Source organism: Melospiza melodia, chromosome 6 (genome assembly GCF_035770615.1).
Source record: "Melospiza melodia melodia isolate bMelMel2 chromosome 6, bMelMel2.pri, whole genome shotgun sequence".
NCBI lineage: Eukaryota > Metazoa > Chordata > Aves > Passeriformes > Passerellidae > Melospiza > Melospiza melodia.
In genome coordinates, this window is record NC_086199.1 from 29,568,442 (window position 1) to 29,591,207 (window position 22,766).

Consider the following 22,766-nt stretch of genomic DNA (forward strand, 5'->3'; position numbering starts at 1 on the left):
AACAGTTTGTGTTTTCTTGTTTACTGCCAAACTAAATTTTTGTTTTCTGCACTATCTCCTCAAGTTTTACATTTCTAATCCAGCAGGACTCACAGTTAGCATCCTGGTCCATTTGAGAACTCATCAGTCCACACACCAACTCACTCCCATATATTGCAAGGTCAAATGAAAAGGGCACCACACAACATACATAATTCCAAAATATCATTTCCTTCCTTGTAGCCACTTGAAAATTGCCCAGCTAAAGTTATTCCTTGGGCCGAAATAATTCTGCTTTCTGCAATGAAGTGTCATCACAGGCTTGAGTAAACCAGAGAAGGAAAAACCTACTGAGGTATGTTATGCAATGTCATCTACAGGAATAACACTCCAGCAGCTCTGGCTGACCAGGGCTCCCACATGCTGTGTACATTTCTCATGACTTGGCTGCTGGGAGTGACCCCAGGGACAGGGGAAACACAGGCAGTGCAGGGTGCTGGAGAGCACACAGATCTGCATGGACGTGATCTGCATGTCCCCACAACAGCCTGAGCACACAGGAGCATGAAGCCTCAATCTGTGTGATTATTAATAGGAGAGGAAAATTAAATACATGTATGTCTGTGTACATATATATATAGAGATGTGTATATATATATATAGATATATATAGGAGACACCTGGATATGGGCAATACTGGATGTGTTGTTCAACCAACAAGACACTGTTGTGGCTGCAGCCAAAATGAGAACACGAGTCCTTACCTCTGCATGGTAAAAATGTGAACAAAAACAAACACATTGTGATCTTGTGAGGCCTAGAAATCTCACAATTGCTATTCAGCTTTTGACTAAAATTAAATACAACAGCTTAAAAATATAGCCATGATTCTTTAAAAGCTTTAAAGCCTAGAACACTTATTACAACAGCCTTCAGATTATCTACAGTATTTAGCAATGCATTCAGAAATTGCAAATGTGTAGAATCGGGTCCTCTCTGTATTTTTAACTCAGCCTTTCAGTTTATTATTTTTTTCTGTAAATTTCCCAATAAAATCAACAAATTTTTCATAATATACCAAACAAACTTATATACAGTATATCCTGACCTATCAGATTCTACAGCAACTTCTCACTTAAAATCTGCTCTTTCTAAATCCAATGGATGTTGACATATAAAATCTGTCCTAGCACAAAGCCAAATGTTACCTCTCTTAAGCCTCAGGCCAGTGTAGTCTTTGAAAGAAACTTAACATTTTCAAGAAAAAGAAGCAAATGCCATTCTGACAGGCTTTCTATTGTCTCTTTTGTCTCAGCTGTTTGGAACTATGTGGTCTTTAGAAATATAGGCAGCATTGCAGCAGAATCTTGTTGATGGGCAGAAGTCCTGATGAGATAAGTATGCCAAACATGCAATATATGATGAAAATCACTGTCATGAAGGAGTCACTGTCACGAAGGAGCCATGTGTTGTTATCAATGTCTGTGCAGTTATGAATATCCCTGTGAATGCAGACATACCAGGAGAAGCCAGAGAAGACAGTTCTGCAGTCAACACAAATCTGAAATTATTCCCTATGAAACTATTGAAGTCTTGAACCTTCCAAGTAAGAAATCTTTCTCCTAGAAGAGTCTCCCAGTTTAATAATTACATTATCTGGTAAAATTTCCAGAGAATTCACTGGGTGTTCCCTTTTCTTAGTTATGTCTCATCCACCCCAGTACTAGCCCATGTTTCATGCCTTATATATTCCTTGTCTCCTCAGCATTTAAACCCTCCACATAATTGCAGGCTCTTATCATCTCCCCGCGAGTCTCTCTCACTCACTCATGTGCTGCTGCACTTCTATAATTAACCCAAAACATCTTAAGTGTGCGCTGAAAGGGTGAAATGGTGGGGTGGGCGCTGGGAGTCAGACGTGCAGCTGAAACCTCTTGTCACAAAGCTGAGAGGTTTGGCCACGGGCAGCCTACGGGGAGGGGGGTGGCAGTCAAAGAGTTTGTTCTTCTGAGTCTCTCACTCTCCAGGAGTACTATTTGCCAAATGTCAGTTCCAAAGAAAGGATGGGATTCTTACACCCATTCTGCAGCTTTCCTGTGAGGAAAAGCTGAGAGAATTGGGAGTGCTCAGCCTGGAAAAAGGAAGGCTTGGGGGTGAGCTAATGGTGGCCTTCCAGTACCTGCAAGTAGCCTACAAGAAAAATGGAGAGGGACTTCTTAAAAGGACCTGGAGTGACAGGACGGGGGGGAATGGCTTCAAATTGAAAGATACTAGATTTAGATTAGACATTAGGAAGAAATTCTTTTAATTTGAAACTAAAGGACCCTGAATCTACCAGCTGCTCCAAAGTAAGGTGAGAGCATCCATTCTCAGCTGCCTTTTTGTTCTCCAGAATCAGACAGATGTCTCATGATTACTACAAAAGCAGCAATTTAACAGTCTTTTTTAATTGGATTCTGACTAAAGAATTACCCTTTAATAGAGAAAACCATCAAATACTTGCTTTTCTCTTAACCTTTTTACATGCATTTGGTTGTACTGTGTGTGAAAGCAGGAGGACCAACATTTCTTAATCTGCATAGGCTAAGGAGAGAAGGAAGTGATGCTTTACAGATGAGAGCTTCAGCAGGACGAAGTCACAGTGGAAATCAGCAGTTTCTGTAAGAATTGAATGCAGCTCCTGAAGACCAGTTCTGCCATTGAATAAGAAGCACTCCATTGCTCTCAGATATGAGTACATACAATTTTCAGAATCTGTGGTATATGCAGAGAGTTGGCTTTGCCACAACTCACAGATACATCTTTCTGAAGAAAAGTTGTGTTCCAAGACCCGTGGATCCTGCTGGTGCTATAAGGAACACAAAGATATTTGATGAGTCTCATAAAATTGTGATGGTTCCCACATACAATTTTGCTAAGCTGTAAGATGATTTAGATAAAAAAAATCTCAGTTATTAATAGAGGGTGTAGCTGCCCTGTGTTACATGGAGTTGAAGAAAGTGGATTCAGGTGTAGAACTGGATGATGCAGAGACCGGCTTGGAACTTTCTGTAAAAATTATTTATCTTGCTAAAAAACCAAACCTCCATCAAAATACATTTACCCCAGAAGTTTGTTGCTCCATTTTTCAAAGAATGCTCCCAAGTCAGGTTATTTTACTTTCATACAATTTTAAAAAATCCAGAAAGCTACAGATTTACTTTGCAGAAAAACCCTATGTGAATTGCAAAGAAAAAAAATTTTTGATGGGAACTATTTTTTTCCAAATTTTGTTTCTAAGTATTTTGATATTTTTGTCCCCCAGACAAATTCAGTAGAAAAATTATTTTTGTCTCATTGTTTTCAAAAGATGAAAAATTAATAATAAAGAATATTAATTAATTAATAATTAACATAACAGTTTCAGCTCCCTTGAAAATTGAACAATTAGCAATTAGGCAACTGGCTCCAAGATTGAAGAAGCTTCCATAATGTTACCTTATAAAGAGAGTCTATGTAATAGAAAACCAAAATCTTATAAGAGTAAACTGATATATTGTATATTGTATTTTATGTAAATTCAAATATTTTATATTGTGGTTGCATATCATGTTACAAATGCAAATTTTATTCAACTTTTCCCATTTTTTCTCCTTATGCCTAGTAAGAGAGAGAGAAAGATTGAGACAGAAAGCATAATTCAAAAATCTACACTTACCAGGGAAGGAATGGTTATGTAATATGGGTTCCATTTCCTGAATTTTCACTCAGCCACTGGATCACGAATTTTGCTTTCACAGGGAACTGATAATATGGCTGCATTTTTTGTGCAGGTAGGCTTAGGCTTTTTATCAGATTTTATCAATAGTTACTTGCATAGCATGTTTAATAAAGAGCACCCAAATATTTACAAAATCCATGTCCTTCAGTGAGCTGTCTTCAGTAATGCAATCTTAATTCCAATCCAGAATTTCCATAATATATTCAGTACAACTAATAAGAATCCATAGCAGACTGACATTTTTCATTTTACCAATAAAATATATGTGCAACATTTTAACAGTACTGACAGACTTTTAACATCTCAGACAGCAATTATTGAGTTACTCCTATTGAGTACCTACAGGCTAAGAAAACCAATACCCCAACAAAAAATCAGAGTGAAATGAGAATAGCAAAACCACATTTTAAATCATTATAGAATGCTTGGTGATGGAAACAAAAATGATTCTATAAATCATTATAGAATGCTTGGTGATGGGAAATCCCCAGTGGACTAAGAGGGGATTACATTCAGGGTTTAATAATTTTCTAAATAGTATTCTAGAATGACAGTGGGAAATATTTTCTACCGGTACTTATTTTGTCACTTATTTATTCAAAGTCCCAACTACAGAAAAAAATAAGTCGGGGTGTCCCTCATTTTTCTTGCTAAAAAGCCCTGTTTTATACAAGACTAAGCATTTGCCAAGATTTCATTAACATGATAGAAAACATGGCATTTCTGAGTTAATTGTAGAACAGAAAACTGGATTTCCAAGGTATTGGAATACTTTATGCAAGGTACTGTCGTCCTTAACATAGGAAGATATGTTACTGGCTCATCAAACTTAATCATCATTTAGGCTTGCTACAAAGGTATCTAAAATACAAATTTCAATTAGTATTTTGTATGAAGTTGTCCAGTATGTACTGCAGGTAGGATTTGTAGACACCAGTAAGAGAATTTTCCATTTAAAATGCTGTTAAGTCATAGCGAAAATTTCTATTGATTGTCATTCATCCAGTAAAGAATTGACTAACAGGAGCTATTCTAAGCTTGGGAACGATGATCCATTGCAGGTGGGGGTTTGAATAATTGCAAAACTCTGGGAAACTTCTGGGAAAAAAGATTAAAAGGTTAAAAATTGAAAGGTTAAATGCCTATTCAAGGAGCAGGTAATCTACCTAAAAATCTCAGTAATTCAAGATCAGAGAAAGTACCAGATGGAAATCAGTAAAATCTCACTGGCAAAAGTTCATCATTTAAGTCAGTTGGGGAAAGTGTTGCTGAAAACATGGTTTTAATAGATTGCCTTAAGCATAGTAGATGTTCAGGGGAAAAAAGGAAAGGTCAATTCAATGGTTCATGAAGCAATTATTTCCCCATAAAATATTTTTGAAAATAATATACATAGTACAACCAAAGGCAGGGACCACAAGGAAAATCTAAATACTTTGCAAAATGGTATCTAAACTACCAGGTTGCCAGGGCAACTACAAGGTTGCCCTCAGAGGAAAGGCTGTCATGATGAGCATTTGTTTCCCAGTGCCAAATGTCTTATCTTGGATTGTACTGTCTTCATGACGTAGCTTGACATGAAAAAAAATTCAAATATATCACACTGCATTTCAAAATGAGATAAAATGGCCTTAAAACAAATGATTCAGCAAAAAGTAGTAAAAAAGAGCAGTTCCTTGCTGAGGGTTCCAAGCCATCTCACGTATTGCAGGTGGAACCAAGACACCTATGCCAATTCTCTAGACTCCTGCTGAGTGAGAGGCAGCTAAGAATTAGGTGTGCAGCACCCCCAGCTTTCCTTACATTTAGCACAATACACCTATTTTTCTGAAAGCAACAATTAAAATCTATGATGCTTTCAAAAAAGATACAATTTTAAAGCTAAAGGCCTTAAATACAAGAATCTCTCCTGAAATGCAAATTCTGTTAAAGCTTTTGGAAACTGAAAAGAAATACTTTGTAAGACTCATCTTCATTGGTTCCTTTTTGTGTCATTCATGGTCAAGCTGATTCCCAGTGAGGACCCTAGGACAGCTCAGATGGAAGCTATCTAAATGGCTGCTGTCAGAATTAAACAATTAAACCATTGCACTCAGAAGGCAGGTTCTAAGTACTCCAGTCCAAGAAAAATGGGAATTAACTCCAGGAAATTCAGAAGCATGATGTGTTTGAGAGAAAATCTTTAGAAGAAAGCTTAAGGAGTTCATAAAAACTGCACTAAAATTCTTTATAGTCCCTCACTGAATTTATTGGCTTTGGAATATGTCCAAGAAGAATCATTTAGGTGTATTTCTTTCCTATCAAATTAAGAAGGACACAACAGCTATTTATAGTTATGTAGAAGGCATAAATGCCCAAGGATAAAGAAATATTTGTTTGATAGAAATATAACTAGCATGTTTACTCTGGTCATTAAATATGAATTACTGTGTAGCCTACAAAACTGTTAATTTAGGTTGTCACCTTGAAAGGATACTGGAAGAGTTCAAACCACAGCAGAAACTGGACTATTCCTGTTGAACTAAGCAGCTGACATATTATTGTGCTGAGTCAATTTCCGTAACACCAGGAAGAAGATGCATTTCCATACAAACATGAAATAAATTCAAGATTAAATAAATAATAGGATGAATATTGAAAATATAATGTCTAAATATACTCTGAAAATTCCAGTTGGCCTGGGAGCATATACACTAGAAAGTTTACATACAAACTAAATGAGTTCTCAAAGCCTGAACATTAAGAGAAAAAGATAGAATATGCACTATAATTACATTCTTGGGCTAGCTAACAGCCTGTCTCTGTCCTAAAGTCAGTAGTTCTCTGGCTCTTCAGAGGTCTTCTGGTCTGATATAACTATGATGTTCATGCTTCTTAGTGAATTTTACATTCCCAAAACTCCTGTGAGGCTTCCATGCATAAAGCAATGAGGTATACAGGTTAAATGATTTATTGATAAACAAATTGTTTATCAACCCAAAAATAGGAAAAAATCTTCTTAGAAGTACCACTCCAGTGTTTTAAGCATCAGTCCTACAGTCCTCAAATTTTCTAAATATCCCCCATTCCTTCGAGTGTTTTGTGGCATGCAGTTTTGCAGATGACTTTAACATGATGGCATAATTGTCAGCATGAGGAAACTCCTTTGCTCAGCCATGTTTTCCAAGCTGATCTTCTTGAAAGCCCTGGAAAGTACTGCTGGTTTCAGCAGCTATACCCACCTGAAGCCAAAGAGCAGTAAGATTCTGCCTTCAATTATTAATAAAAAGGAAACTAAATACTGGAGGCTTTACCTTTAGGAAAATTATCTCTGCATTATTCAAATTAAAAAAAAAAATCTTGAGCACAGAAACACAAGGGGTTGAAAATCACAGCTTAACATATATTCTTGGTTTACCTCCTAGTTCTGGAACTGTTGGGAGAATGTAGTTGGTTATAAAAATGTCACTGCTAGCAAAACAACCTGTATGATATAATGAGAGATTAATTACTTAGCATGGAAAAAAAACATGTGAGATAGGTGAACTCTAAAAGGAAGACTGAAGAAATTATCCTAGAAATTTGAATAAAGGAAAAGAATGTTACAAAAAGTAAATTCTGTGGGGTCCAAGTGAGATGCAAGGACCAAAGGAGGTGCACAAGACAATCCACTGGGGTGCAGGAAGAACATATTCATTGTACCATTATTAGATAAGATAAAAATATTTTTTAAATTGTGTTTGTTTAATCTTTATCTCATTCACTCTCTAATTTTGTTTTTTTTAATAGGTTTTATAGTGTACAGAATGTATTATTACAGTAGCACTCATACATAAGTTATACATTAATAAATACACATAGATTGGATGTGCTCACTTAAAATTTTTACTGACAGAGGTGTGCAATCAAAAAAGTTTGGAGACCACCAGCCTGGAACATTTAATGCTGGAAGCCCATTCCAACTAGGAAACGATAAACAATAGGATGTAGTCCAAAAATCTGATCAAGGATGGCTGAACAAGAATACTTAATAACATAAGGTTTAACAGACTGTGATCCAAAAGACACAACAAAAAACCAAAGCACCACAACACGAAACAAAATGCAACAACCCCTCAAGACATACTCAGCACAAGGAATTCTACAATTGCTATGTCAGGCATAAAAGCAGCTTTTTAAATATAAAAGGGACTTTAACAAAGTAAAGAGTGTAATGGAGAAGGTAGAAAATATAATGAAAGAAAGTAAAATCTATTTAAAAAATCTCAAATTAAAAAAAAACAATTAAAAATCTTACAAAAAAAAAAAAGATGAAAATTACAATGAACTAAAGAAAAAGCCAGCAAAACAGGAAAAATAGAGGAATGACTTGAGGAGACTAAAGATGGATAACACATTAAGAGTGAAAGGGAAGGGAAAAGAATGACCGACATTCACATCTGAATTGATTGGTGGGCTCCAAAACTCATTGCAATCCAAAAGTTTTTGAACAATTACCTGCTAATTTTTTATTTGAGGAGAGGGAAGACCAAATTAAAGAGGTGCTCACAGAGATCACTCAGCATCCTGATTCCCAGTCTACGTCTCCCAAATGCTCCTGGGGCCCTGGGCCACAGACACAGCCTCGACACGTTGGTGCCCATGGGTGTGTAACTGGGAGTGTGACAGAAGTGACACAAAGAGCCAGCCAGCTGCTGCTCCAGTGCTCCCAAGCAGCACCTGCCAGGCTTGAGTAGCTAAAAGATGTTTGTGCATTGGAGGTTCCATTTTACCAGCCAGTGCAATCGCTGTTGGAAGTCACACAGCAACGTTTGTGATTGAGAAGGAGATCTAATTACAAGATTGATTTTTAGAAAGTGGACTTCTATGCAGAGCAAAAATTAACACATACAGGTATTTCAAAATATCTGATTTTTCAGAAGTTTTTCTCAATTCTGTTTGATCATTATGGAGCTATAAAAAAGGGAGAAAAGAGAAAATATCTGAGTCATCCTGTCTGTGCTAAATAAGTCAAACAAAAAATATGCTTTCATTCCAGCACTTAAAAACCAACCTACAGGGAGTCCCTCACATGAACCACATACAAAGTTTAGGTTTTGAGTTTGGATGTACTTATTTCTCTTATTTTTAATATCAAAAACACATACTGCGCCCAATCTAAATCTCATATTTCCACCTGATGTGTTAACATGAATGTTAGATGAATGTTTAATGTCTAAGTTTTGTCTGTCTGCTCTGCCCTAGCAGAATTCACAGCTCCCATGTTAATACACAGGGGAAGTTAAATGTTTCAGAGAACAGAATCAGCAAAAAAAAAAACCCCAGTGAATCAGCATTGTGTATTCTCTGGTCCTATCCTCTAAAATATTAAATTTCTCCTGTGTATCATCACCCAATTCAGCATAAGATGATGCTTGAAGGTTGAGGCTAAATGAGGACAAGGGTATTTCTGAAATACCATTCATCTTCAAAGCTTAGATGCTCTTTTTTGCCAGTTTTCAGTATTCACAGCCTGAAACCACTTTCTAAAGGCTAAAAATGCATCAGTTATGGCCAACTTTATTTTCCAAAGGTTTTTTAATTGCAGAAGCTTATTCATAAATAGCTTATTCTCAAATAGTGTATGTAATCCTTCTGTTTTCCTACTGAGGTAGAAATATATGTCACTGCCTCTCAGAGCCAAGTTCAAGGCAGTTCTAGCTCTTACAAGAGTAATTATGGATAGCTGTGCACAGGATTGAATCTCTCACTATACCCTGATGATTAAGTGCATCATCAAAAAGAGGTAATATTTGAGATATCAAGAGAGATATTTGGGGGTTGTTTCTCTATCCTTCCCTTTCAGTAGCTAAAAAGTAACTGCATTACATAAATACTGAAAAGAGCCTTGGAGATGGTTCTCTAAGCTGTCGGCAGGAGAAGATGGACTCTGGTTTCCTCAGACATTTTCCTGCACTCTTCTTCACCGCAGAGTTTTCCAAAGGTCCTGCAGAACAAGAGGGTACATTAATCTCCACATATGAAAAGCTCTGGAATAGGTTCATATAAAATTAAAGTCTGAAGCATCACACCCAAAGCACATCCCTGTAGTGATACCAAAACCCCTGCTGAAGAGAATATTTGCAGTCATTTAACTTTACATAACCACTAAGAGAAACATTCCTTACTTTAGATTCTTGACTTTGTAGGCATCGTATACTTTCACTGAATTGTCTTTGCACAAAGTCTTCAGGGAGACTTAAGGAAGCTGAAATTCAGAAGTGACATCATATAGCACCATAATGCTTTTTCCTCAGTGAGGTTTGGGTCTTTACTTTCACCAGTATTACTGTCACAGTAATATGTGTGTTTCCACAACCATGTTAGAGATAAGTACCATTCCTGGGTGCATTGTTTTCCTATAAATCTTTCAACAACATCTCATCAGCCCTATAACCTCATTCTTTCTGCTGCATTCAAGTCTACCTCCATCTTGGCTGCCCTATCCTCCTGTTTTCAATTGTTTCTAATTATTTAGGTTTTGACACTGAGTTCAAAACCTGATAAATGCATATATATCTACCTTTCCCAAGTAAGCTACCTTCTGAAAGCACACGGTATCATTACTCAGTTTCACTACAATAGCTTCCATTGTATATTTTAGGAGACAAAACCTCTGGATTGTTAAGGTTTCTGTGACATGCTCAAGAGAAAGGTTGCTCATACCTGAAAAACAAGGATTAACAGAGTAAACTCTGAAATGCACCAGCCTGCAGCTGAGAGCTGCTGTGGTGCAGAGCTGCCTGCCCTGCCTGGCGCAGGAGCTGCCCATTGCATGCACCGTGGGCACGCTGCCTCCCCAGCAGCGCTGCGCCCTTCAGCGACACTTTGCTTCCTTCATCAGCTCCTGCTGAGCCAAGGGACGAGAAAGGAATCCAGGGAGGGCACACAGGGCTGCACCTATGGGCCAGCCAAGAAACACCAGCAAAATAAGGCATGAGGCAAAATAATCTCCGTGATATGCGGATGGCAGTGGTTTCTGCCATCTGAAACCACTGACATGGAAAAGAAGGGTTGATTTGGACTGTGAGTGCCTATAGAGATATATAGATAGACCTCTTTTGTCTGATTTTTTTTTTTTTTTGAGCAAGAGAGTGACAGATATTTTCAGCCAAGGAAGACCTGTTTCCTCTATTTAACAAAAGCCTAATTTAAAAAATACCAAGTCACACATGCCTTTTGGGCTTTCCTCCTGAGGAAGAAAGGAAAATACCAGAGTCACTTTAATGAGTAGCATTCTAGAGCAGAAGGACTTAGATGCAAACTTTTAACACAGCTCTACAGAGATAATTTTCAATGTCCCTTCAGTGCATGACAAAATATTGCTATAGATGAAGAATAAAATTAATGTATGGAAGACAATACATTTGGAATATAATGCATTATTAAAATACCAAGAATAAGACTATGGCTAGTCCGTAAAGCTCAGTACATTGCAGGCTGACAGCATTGCTTATTTTCTGGCTTAACAAGGAATAGGTTGCACACAATCAACCAGTAGCAGGTTAATTAAGTTTGCATGTCTGCTGGTTCTTTTCATTATCACCTACTCCCTGTGATGAGCTTTGAGACTATGTGCTTTATTTAACAGATCCATCAAGCCTATTATCCACTAAGAATATTAACAGCTATCTCCCCAATGACTGAGATGTGTTGTGGGCTGTCAGAGTATTTTATTTCTGCCTTGCTCATTCTTTCAGCAGACAGGAAAATTGCAGATATATTTATGATAACACCACACAATTGAAAACACAACCTGCCATTTTCTGATGTTCTTGTGAGAGGTCCAAAAACTAAATAAACCTAAAAAAAGGATGCAATGGAAAAATAAAGCATCATATCTAAAATACTGAGACATTTCTCAATATTTCCTTTTTAATAATTCATAATTGAGATTTCATGGTAAAAATACAAGCTTCTTTTAAAATTAGAATCCAAGAACTCTGTACACTCTTGGTTATCAGATGACTGCTGTTAACTAGTTATATGTACAAGGTGATAAAGGGGTTAAACATCAAGGAGAGAGAAAGAGAAGCAAAAGTTGGGGTAGTAAAAAGTAGTATTTCTCAGTCTAATGAGAGATAGATAGCTGGATATGGTACAGTATTATTGAGTTAAACAGATTGCTGCAATTCAGATGTTAATGGAATACATGAACAACACACAGGGGGCACCTCTTTAAAATCATGACAAAGTAAACAGTGACATGAAAAATAAGAGTATCTCTGGATGTGGGGGCAACATACACAGTTCCATTTCTTCAGACAAGTTCTGCAGTTCTGCTTATAAAGCATTTAAAATATGATCAATATGATCAGAAAGAATGCTTTCTTGAACAGTATAGCTTTACCTAGAGTGTGTTGCTCGTGGGCAAATTTCATAGCAATCACACTGATCATACTAACACAATCACAAAATCTAACATGCTAATCTAACTAACATACTAATGCAGTTTTCATCATTCCTGTTAATGAAAATGGACCAAGGAAGTGCTCAAAGATCAGAAGGTGTGGATTAACTAGCTGAATTTTTAGTGCCTTATGATGTCATACTGTAAAGTACACAAATTTATCAATTATGAGTAAAACCAGAAAAATATATGGGAAACAGCCTTCCTTACCTTGACAGCACAGATTAATGGCTTTCTAAATGATCACATTTTCTCCAGTGGGTATTCACCAAAGCAGGAGACCAATGAGAATACAGTGTTTGTCACCCTGCTGTCTCCTCTTGTGTCACTCGAACACCACCAACCCCACTGTAGCCAAAACACAGCCATGCCACAGGCACAGGTGTGGTCCCAGCGAGTGGCCCATGCCTCAGGAGGGCTGCAGGGGACAGAGGGACTTCTGTGGCCAGCAAATGTCTCTCAGGAGCTGAGGGGTCCTGAGCCTGACATTCCCCAACACTCACACCTGTAAACCAGCAACCGTGGCAGGAAATATCTTTGTGCTGGCTCATGGAATCCCAGCTGGTGGCTGGGCTATCTGGAGCTGCTGGGCAAGGACAGAAGGGTGCAGATGTCACCAGCATCAGCCAGAGACTGCACATCCCAAGAGGCATCGATGGCTGCCCTGGTAAGACCCCTGTATGTCACTTGTTCTGAAGAGCTGAAGATGCAGCTTCCAGCCTCAGCTATGGTTTGGCAGAGGCATTTCAGTGAATACAGTAAGTTTCTTCTGATCTCAGCTACAAAAACACGAGGCAAGGAAACTAAAAACAGACACTAATGCATGTGCATGCTGTGTTTCGATTAGTGAAAACTTCTGGAGGAGAGACATGGCACACCTGAAGATATAAAAAATTAGTCCCTCCATTCATTCCGTGACAGGAATAGAAAAATAAAGAGGACTAGAAAAATTTTGCAGTGATCTTACAGAAAAGTTCACTGTGATCACAGTGAAACAGCATATTCTTCATGTCACTCACATGGCATGAATCAGGTGAGGTTTAGATTGGACATTGGAAAAATGTTCTTCCCCCAGAGGGTGGTTGGGCACTGGAGCAGGCTGCCCAGGGAAGGGGTCACAGCACCAAACCTGACAGAGCTCAAGAAATGTTTGGAAGTTGCTCTCAGGCACAGGGTGAGCCTTGGGGATGGTGCAGTGCAGGGCCAGGAGCTGGACTCAGTGACCCTTTCAACCCAAATATTCTGTGATTCTGTGATTTTGGTACAGGCATACCAAAGAAACAGGAAACAAACAGGAAGCAAACAGACAGGGAGGAAAACATGTCCCAAAAACCCTATGTGAAAGTTTCTGTTTTTATTCATCATACAAGCACTTCCTCAAATCCTCCATTTAACTTGTCTTTGCCATCATTTTGCTAGATGACAAGAACATTCTATGGCTTCCAGGGAATGTTCAATCTGTATTTTTGTTAGCACATTTGGTAATTTTTTAAAAGGCATTTAACAAATGCTTTTGTATAGACAGCTTTTTTATAATTCAACAATGTTTATGCTTCAGAAAATTCTGTTAAAATTCACTTAGACTATATTAAATCACATCAGAGTGAAATGCTGTAAGATATTCTAAGTAACTCTCTTCTTGTGGAGATATCTCAAAGAAAGTCTCTGCCACAAAATGAGTTGAGCATTTAGTTTAACAAAACATCTTATAGTCAATGTAAATATATGTTGATTTGAATTATGTCAACTTTTTTTTTCACAGTGTATATGAAGAAGTCAGGTTTCTTCCATAAATTTATTCCATCACTGAAGTTGCAAAACAAATATTTTTGTTGAAAATCTAAGTATATGGATTTCATGATATTCACAGCTAAAATGCTGCTGGCAAGCCTGACAGCTTGTCAGCTGAAATTTTAAACACACAGTCAACTTAAGCAAAAAAAAACAAATTAAAATAAAGAAAATGCACTGGACACAGCAAAATAATGGCACTGTACCTTCAGTCTCATATTTGCTGAATAGGCCCTTAACACTAATTTGGAGATGGTCTGAATTTTTTCTTCCAATCAAAAACAAACAAACCCTTCACACTGAACATGTACACACAGAAAGAAACCATTGCAAATTAGTGTCTAATTTCTGATTGCTTTTCCTAAACAATTAAATAGCTAATTAAATCTGTCTTCAAAGTTCTCAGTTATGAATATATTTATGATGTCTCAAATCTGGCATCAGGCTAGAACACGAGAAGAATGTATAGTCTTTTTTGTTCTATTGGGTGAGGGGGTTCCCTATTTTAAACAGATTTTACAAGGGCATCTGAAATGGTGATAGTAAAAAAAATTAATGAAAACATTATGAACACATTCAAGTCTTTTCTCAGAATTACCCAAATGATTGTTATAAATAATTGTTCCTTGTCTTCAAGATTGCTGATTTGAAAAGATTCTGATACCCATAACAACATAGAGGTAGACCTGAAAGGAAAAACCCCTATCCAAACCGAAACTTTTGTGAATACAACAGCACGTAAACATCAAAATCAAAATCCATAACCTGAAAATCTGCATATATCTCTTACCTAATGCAACAGGGTTGTGTGGCTTAGGAGAGACTTTGATGTGCATGGCTGACATTGAGTCAGGCAGTGGCAGTTTGACACTTTAGTGTTACAGTTGCACTTATAAACCCTCTACAGATTTCTGCTTATGAACAAATTCTTTCTTTTTTCACACTAATCTCTCAGAGACTCACCTTGCAAGGTTCAGCTTATGTCTTTCCCTTCAACTGTGAGTTGAATGTGGCCCTACCTAGAGTGCAAAAGTCTGTAAAACCCATTCAGCAAAGTTTCCAAGCTGAGAAGTTCCTATCAAGAGCAAACTGAGGCAGAAGGCAGAGGGTAGGGGAAGATTCCCATTAAGGCTTTTCTGGTTGGTTTGAGGATGAGAGCTGGCTCTGCAGGTATTAGTGTGAAAACAGTAGCAAACACAGTTGCCTTTGCTTCTCAAAGGAGAAAAGTAGCCTAAGGTGCAGACAGGTGCCAGCTGGGAAAATATTTTATCAAAGCAGATGTATTTATAGCTCATTTACAAGATGTTGCCAGAAGAAACAAGGAGCTGTTGTTACATTCATAAATTAAAGCTAAACCACTGAGGTACACATTTAGCTCACTGCTACACATTACTGGGCATCTCCTCTTGCTGTGCTTATGGCATATCATGCACCTCTGATCTAATGGTCTCACCAGCTTGTACCTATTGCCTTTCAGGTCCCAGTTACTCACACCCGTGCAACCCCTTATGAAAAGGTTTGGGTAGCAATTTTTAGGACAAATTTATACATGGGTAAATTTGGCATCTTTCTCTAAGGTCTAGGAGAATCAAGATAAGTAGTTTTGATCAGAAGCCTCATTAGCTTGGGTGAAACATGCTTTCCTCTAGTACTCTCCTTTGCTGGCAGAATTCCAAAATGTAAGAGAGGGATTGCCTTCTCTTGCCTTCTTCACATGCTAGAGAAGCATTAGCAATAACAATAACCTGCATCGGTCCTTTATTCCACTGTACTCATTTTGGAACACTGTAAGGCATAATTTCTAAATGTAATAAAATAAATGCAAATAGAATAACTTTAAACTTGCAGGAAAAAACCCTTTTATGTTGTTTAAATTGAAAGGCTTTTTGCATATTTACATAAGAAGAAAGCATATTCACTCAGTTCCTTAGAATAAAATAGTATCAAAAAGCTGGTTTAAAATAATAATTTACAAAATAGGCTTTAAGTTATATTTAGATAAACTCTCAGGCTTTATATGGGCAAAACTGAACACATTTGTGATAACAGTAAGAAATTCTCTTTAGAATCAGCTTGATATAAATTTACCACTACAGAAGGTATGCATGTGTACTTGCACAGATATTTGTGTTTCAACGGATAAAAATTGAAAGCATTAAACCTGCTGTGTTTGCTCAGTACTTGTTTCCAGTGCACAGTGACTGTTTCAGCTCGGAGTTACAGCAGGTACGGAGCGCTGGGATGAGCCAGGAGCAGCAGCTGTGCTCGGTGTCTGCTCTCATTGCGCAGCTCAGACTGACAGAGCGCCAGCGCGGGAGCGCTGCGGGAGCAGGGAGCAATCCGGGACAGCTGTCCCACCACTGGGGTATCTGTGCATGCAGGAGCAAGATCAGCTCACAGCACACTGGAGATCAAATGAGATAAAGGACTGAGCCTGTGAAAATTTCTTAGCATTTCTTAGCTCTGAGTAAAACTAGCAGGTGCCTCAAACATGGACAGAGTGGACAAGGAAATAAACAGTATGATACTACATCTCTTACCAGGACAGGAAGGCAGGGCTTTTAGGACAATTCCAATAGCTTGAACTTTATGAAGGTCATAGTGAATCACCCACTTCTGCAAAGAGATAGGCCATTTTCCAAAACTGGGGAACAAGTGGTAGTGCAGGAATGGTTAAATATTCAAACCTATTTGACCAGAGCTGGTCATATTTTGATGTTTTCATTTGGTGTGAAACTTCAAATTTCAAATTCCTTTCACTGCTAATTGGATCAACAAACAAAACAAAACAACAGAAATTTTGAACAGTCAATTGTGTTGGGGTGGTTTTTTTTGGTGTGGGTGGGTTTTTTTGTTTGATTGGTTGATTTTTTTTTTTTTTTTGTTTGCCTATGGTGTTTTTCAATATTGTACCTTTTACTTTCTATTTCATCCCTTGACTTCCTAAAAATGTATAATTCATGGAAGGGAAAAGAAATGTACTTTTCCCTTCCATTAATTATACAAGGAAGGTGCTTGAACAGTTTCTATTTGTTGTTTGTTTTTAAACAAATGCCCAACAAATTGCAACATAATTGCAATATTTTGGGGAAAAGCATCACTTTGGGAAAACTGTCTTCAAGTCTAGAACCCCATTATTTTTGAAAACAATATCCCACAGGAGTTTCCAAAGAATGTAATTTATTTTCTGGTTGAAAACCCATAGCTCATCACTTAAAGTTTATGTAATACACATGTTGCAATATTTCAGATACAAAGTTATACTACAGACTTGAATTGGAAGCCATGGGTTCTGGCCTTGCTCTTCACAAGATTTCTCACGACTACACATCAACAGAGATAAGAGAATCCAGATCAATACACAGTAGGCTATCAGTAAAAAAACAGTCTGCAAAATAAGGACTCAAAATTTTCTCGAAGGTGAATATGTAGCATTCTCCTCTAGAATCTGTATGAAACCACAGAACTCCTAATAGAAATTTAGTAAATATTTTAATCAAAGAATAGTAATTTTCAGAATATCTTTCTCATATGCAAAACCACTATCTCTTCTTATCTTAAATTTAGTGATTCTTAGGTTTAATTCAGAGCTATACAGATGCAATATTTGGATTTGCATGAGTTCTCTTCAAATTTAGATCATACATTACATTACATAATTACAATAGAGCAGTTTTTTTATTTAACCCTGATCACATTTCCAGGGGTTGTCAGTGACAGACAGCAAGAAAACCTTTCCACAGTTGGACTTTTTTTCATCCCAGTTAGTGCTGCTCCAGTGCTCTTGAATGTGTCCTCAGCAGAGGAAGATTATCGGCGAGTCGATTTCTCCCCTCTCTGACTCAGCCTGCAAAACACGGTCTCATTTTAGAAAACAGGTATTGCCCAATAGGACATGGCTGCTGCTGCCAAAATTCAATCTGAAAAAATAGGGCAAGCTTAAACTGCTGTGGCCTATGGTCAGAAACAGAATCTTTGTGCCTCTGTACTGAGCTTCTCCCTGCCCACTCCTGCTGCCCCTGAACTACTTCCTTTCTTCCTTTACAGCAGCTAAGACACGTTCTGTCCCTAAGGACTGTCCCATCTAAAAATAAGTGCTCTTGACACACAAGAGATGTCAGACTAGCACAGCAGGATGCTGAAGCGTCTCTAGATGTGTAGCAGGGCTTCTCTTACAGTGGGTTGCAGCAATTTAGGAATTCACACTTGATAAATGCAATATGGGCGGCTTCTTTTTATCTCTTGCAAATGGTGCCAGGGCTGATGTATTCCTGATCCTTATTTGGCAATCCAGCTTGCTTCTTCTATGCTGTTCTTTGGAATCACAAAATTCTAATGTTTGATGAAGCAAACATGCACTGTTATTGTATATAGCTTTCTCACTGACATCTATAGGTGAACTGTCATTGTCAGCTGCTGGCTCAACCTTTGGTTTAGGTCTACATTTTGTCAGAACATACTTGTACAGAAACATACTCTGCTCTGACAGTATTTCTAAAGCACAAAGATAATGCCTGAACTCTGGGAAGTTTCTTACCTATAGCTGAAACAACTCCTCTTCACCTTCTTTTTCAATCTCATTTTCCAGATACAGCGATACAGCAACAGGCTACTCTGTATTACACATAATTAATGCTATTACTTGATTCAATTATCCTTGCCCTTGCTCCTTTTTCAAGGTGAGTGAAAATCATAATGGCAGCTAAATAAAACACATTATCTTTCTTAATAGCAACATATTACATTGTGCCTTATATTGTTTAGATTAAGCTAAAGCCCTGCCAGAGCAAGGCCTGGAGAGATGATCTGTCCTTCTTACTTACCGTAAGTGTGGGGGGGAAAAAAATCACTTTCTCATTACTGTAGTAGTGTTTAGTCAGAAATACTACTATTTAGAAACTGAGAGGGAGTAACTATAATTGTTGTTTCTCTCTCTGCTTTTCTCTTCAATGTAGCCATTTTGTAGATGCTCATGTTTGCAAGGTTTGGAAGTTTGTGTACTGTACTTTTTCAGATACCTCCCAAAAACTTAGGAAAATACATAATTTACAGAGGATACTTAGCTGAAAGTCTTTCAAGAATGTTCTGCAATTTGCAATGGAAACAGCATTCTTTGAAAACATTATAGCATATGAACATTACACTGTTACTGGGCTTTTCCAACAGGTACCTAAGCAACCAATACTTTGAGGAAAAGGATTGCAAAAGAACTACACTTGAGAAACTGCATAGCAAAGGAAACACTAAGGACCATAAAAACAGCTTCCAAAACTGCCACAAAAACATTCATTTTCAATTGATTTTCTCTCCTGAGAGCATTACCATATTTGGCAAAGGAAACTATGGTGTCATCTATCTTAACAGCACTCACAGCTTCTTGACTGCTGTGGGTTGTGATTCATTTGATGACCAGGACATTCCTTTTTGTTTGCTTGCTACAAGATTTCAAGCCTTACCTACTTCCCATTTCAATAGAATTTTATGTCACCATGTTTATCCAGCATGTGATTGTCACCACCTCTAGGCCTTCTTTCAAAAGAATTCAGTGATTTCAGAAAGCTGGTCTCCCTTGTCCTGTCAGCAAAGCCATTCTGTTAAAAAACAAAAAAAACTTAATTTCTACTCCTTGTGAGAATACTTTTCTTCAGGATTCAAAGCCTTTTACATGCCAGGAAATGGCAAGATCCATTCCAAGAGGGAAGGGAAACTGCCAGTGCTTGTCTCCCCTCCAAAAGAAGTTGGGTTCTACCTTACTGAACACAAAGAGCAGTACTTGGTATACACTACTAAAGTAAATACAATGTAGGGTAGCAAAAAGTGGCCCTGTCTTTAGAAGTTTATAATATATTAGTATATTTAATATTACAGATTATATGTATTGTATGTCTTACATTTACTTGTCCCTTTTTTTCCCCTTGGCAAAACTGCTCCTGAATGTTGTAGTCCTGACCTACCCACCACCTTTGCCAAGCCCTCTCAAAGTCCATACTAAAAACTAAAGCAAAAGCAAACCATGCTCTGAGTTACCAAGGCATTTTCTTTGATAATAGCAAAACCTGCATTATTTCAGTCACAGACAGAAAACAGTCTGCATTTATATAGCATTATTTCACCTACATATGGATGACAGAGCCCAAAGTAAATTGCTCTTTACCTTCCTTTTTCTGGCTATTACAGAAATGAACAGGACATTGCCTTACAGTATCGTTTTTGCCTTAGCACTACATCAGCACCCAAGGGTTCAGCTGTTTCCAAACCAGTCTCTAAGCAAGTCTGGAAAGTAGTAACCAAGTTGTTTTACAGGTTCAGTGTAAGAGGAAATTGAGGCAATTCATGTAAGGGTTGGCTAAATAAATATGAAGAAAAATCCCTAATGGCGCTTTAGTTTCACTCAAATGTCCTTAATGGATTTCTTACTCTTTAGCTTTGGACAATAAAATCAAGCAATTTTCTATCTTTTCCTCCAGTTCATACTCTTAGGGAATCTTGCCCTCAGAAAGATGTTAATTTTCTTCACTAGGTTTTCATGCACTGCTATAATCTTTGCAATAACGTTTGACGAGACTTTTTTTAAACAATTAAAAATTATTTTGTTAAAGATTCTGTCTTTTTAAAGTAATTAAATTTGTGTGTATTTTTTTTTTAAATTTCAATACATTTAGTTAAGAACTGGATATTGTTGTTCACTTGAACAGAGATGCTAAATCCTAAACAAACATTGCCACTGGAAAGCAAACCACATAGATTAAAATTACAGTTTTAGACTCTTTCACTTCCCCCACCTAATCCTTCTTGAAAGAAAATGCGAATCAATCATAAAAAACTATTTTGGTGGAAAAGACAAAATTCGTCCTTTACCAAAAATTAAAAACAGAACTAAAAAGCTTTGGAAGTAAAAGGCCCCAAACCCAACCTCACACTCCAAATCAAAGCCTCAAGAATCACTTTCCAACCACCGCTAGAATGGCAACATGATTTTCCCAAATTCCTGAGGGTGCATTCTCCTAACATGTCTCTGAAAAAAAGGCAATTTTAACATGTGGAAGATGGCATTAAGGATAATGAATGACCTGCTCTGCCCAAGTTACCTCAACAAAACTTTCCACTTTTTTTTTATAGGTGGTGCTTGGTGCATCAGAAAGCTGCACATTGAAGCTGTTCAAGCTTTTACAATTGTTTGCAGTTCCACTGGCTCTTCCTGCACTTTAGCCAGAAACAACCTCTGCTGCCACTCCTCTCCTGCCTTCAGGGCCCCACTGAGGTCTGTCTGCGACAGCTCCACCCTTGGCTGCTGCTCTGCAAGGACCGAGCCAGAGTGGCCAGGCACACCTGGGGCGGGCACACAGAGCACAGCGTGGCACACCCGGCTGGGGACGCTGTCCCCGGCCAACCGCACAACTCAAAAAGGTCTCTGCAGCCCCCTTCAGCTTCAGGTGTTCATTAAGAGTCATTCTGCCCTAATTTTTTATGGAACCTCTGCCAGTTAAATTATTCATTTTAGAAAAAAAATCCCAAACAACTGGAGAGTCCTTTTCAAATTCCTAAAATACTAAACCAAGTAAATTATTGTCAAACTCGGTATTTATAGAAAATTAGCTGGAAAACAAAGATGACAACCCTCATCTGAGCTAGTTGCTTTTGGCCTGAAGGCTGAGTATTATTAAATTCTGCATGAACATGATTGTTACTGCATGAAACTTAATACCCATATGTTCAACACAATTAGTTCTTCCAAGGCAGGCAATTCAGTAATAAACAGTACCATCCTTTAAATCAAAACACAAAACAAGGATGGAACACAAATTCTGCATTATTATTAGTTTCTTGTTTGAGAAAATTTCATTTCAGCAAAGGGAGAACATTACAGAACAGTGTGTACTGAAGGTAAGTACTAAGGTCTGCTACTCCTGAGCTTGCCTCTGAGAGAAGGGAGAGAATGATTTCAGGAGGAGGGGCAGATGAGATCCCAGCACACACAGACTGGTATGTAATAGATGAACTTCAAGGAGCTTGGCATACACTTAACTTCATACTGTTTTTTCCTGTACTATACTTTAAAAATATTAAGGAAATAAACTTAAACTTCAATGCTGTTAAAAAAGCTTGGAACTTAATTATTTTCTAATCATTCTAGCAAGTCCATCTGGCAGCTTCACAACTGCAACACTTGAAATCCAAGAGTTTTCCCTTTGCCAGCAAAAGGCGTTCTTATGGTAATTGCTGTGCTTGAAAACCTACTTGGAAATTCCTAAGTCTCATTAAATCACTGACTAATTTGACATGATGACAAGTATTCATAATGAATCAGGGGCAAATCATTTCTCTGATCACTTTATGAAATGTGCACACTCAGAAGTTACCCTAAAAAAACCCCACTCAACCGTTATGTCATTAATATAAATATTGTGTGTTTTACGTATCCTGCATTCAGGGAACTACTTTCTCTTTTCTTCCTCGTGTGGCTTTAGCCTGGGCAATTACTGTGTCTCCTTCAAGCAAGAGAAATTTATTTCAAAACACTGATTCAGAACCCAGTGCTGTTGAAAAGCTGCATCCTTCCTTCTTCTGTACAGAATAAAAACAACAACAGAAGAATGATACGAATGATAAGAAATTGCTACACTATGTGGATCCTGAGAATCCAATAAGGTAAAAATTCAATAAAGCTTTTGATCACTTCCAAGTCCCATGACAATTCACATTTCTCAGACATACAATCAGATATCTTAATGACCTTGAGCCTATGCCTAAAATACCATCTCAGTGTATACAAGCACAGCCCTGCATGAGGAACTCTCCATGGAAAAA

The 22,766-nt window shown here is 37.7% G+C and overlaps 1 long non-coding RNA gene across 4 annotated transcripts; it reads left to right on the forward strand.

Annotated features, from left to right (window-relative positions):
* Positions 1-220: 220 nt before the first annotated feature.
* On the forward strand, positions 221-22,604 carry LOC134420357 (uncharacterized). 4 transcript variants are annotated; one of them, XR_010028320.1, is made up of 5 exons: positions 221-334; positions 1,295-1,585; positions 18,547-18,637; positions 18,723-18,782; positions 21,078-22,053. It is a non-coding gene; the product is annotated as an uncharacterized LOC134420357 (long non-coding RNA). The 4 variants fall into 4 exon arrangements; XR_010028318.1 differs by lacking the exon at positions 1,295-1,585 and having other exon boundaries at positions 17,663-18,637; XR_010028319.1 differs by lacking the exon at positions 1,295-1,585.
* The last annotated feature ends 162 nt before the right edge of the window (positions 22,605-22,766 follow it).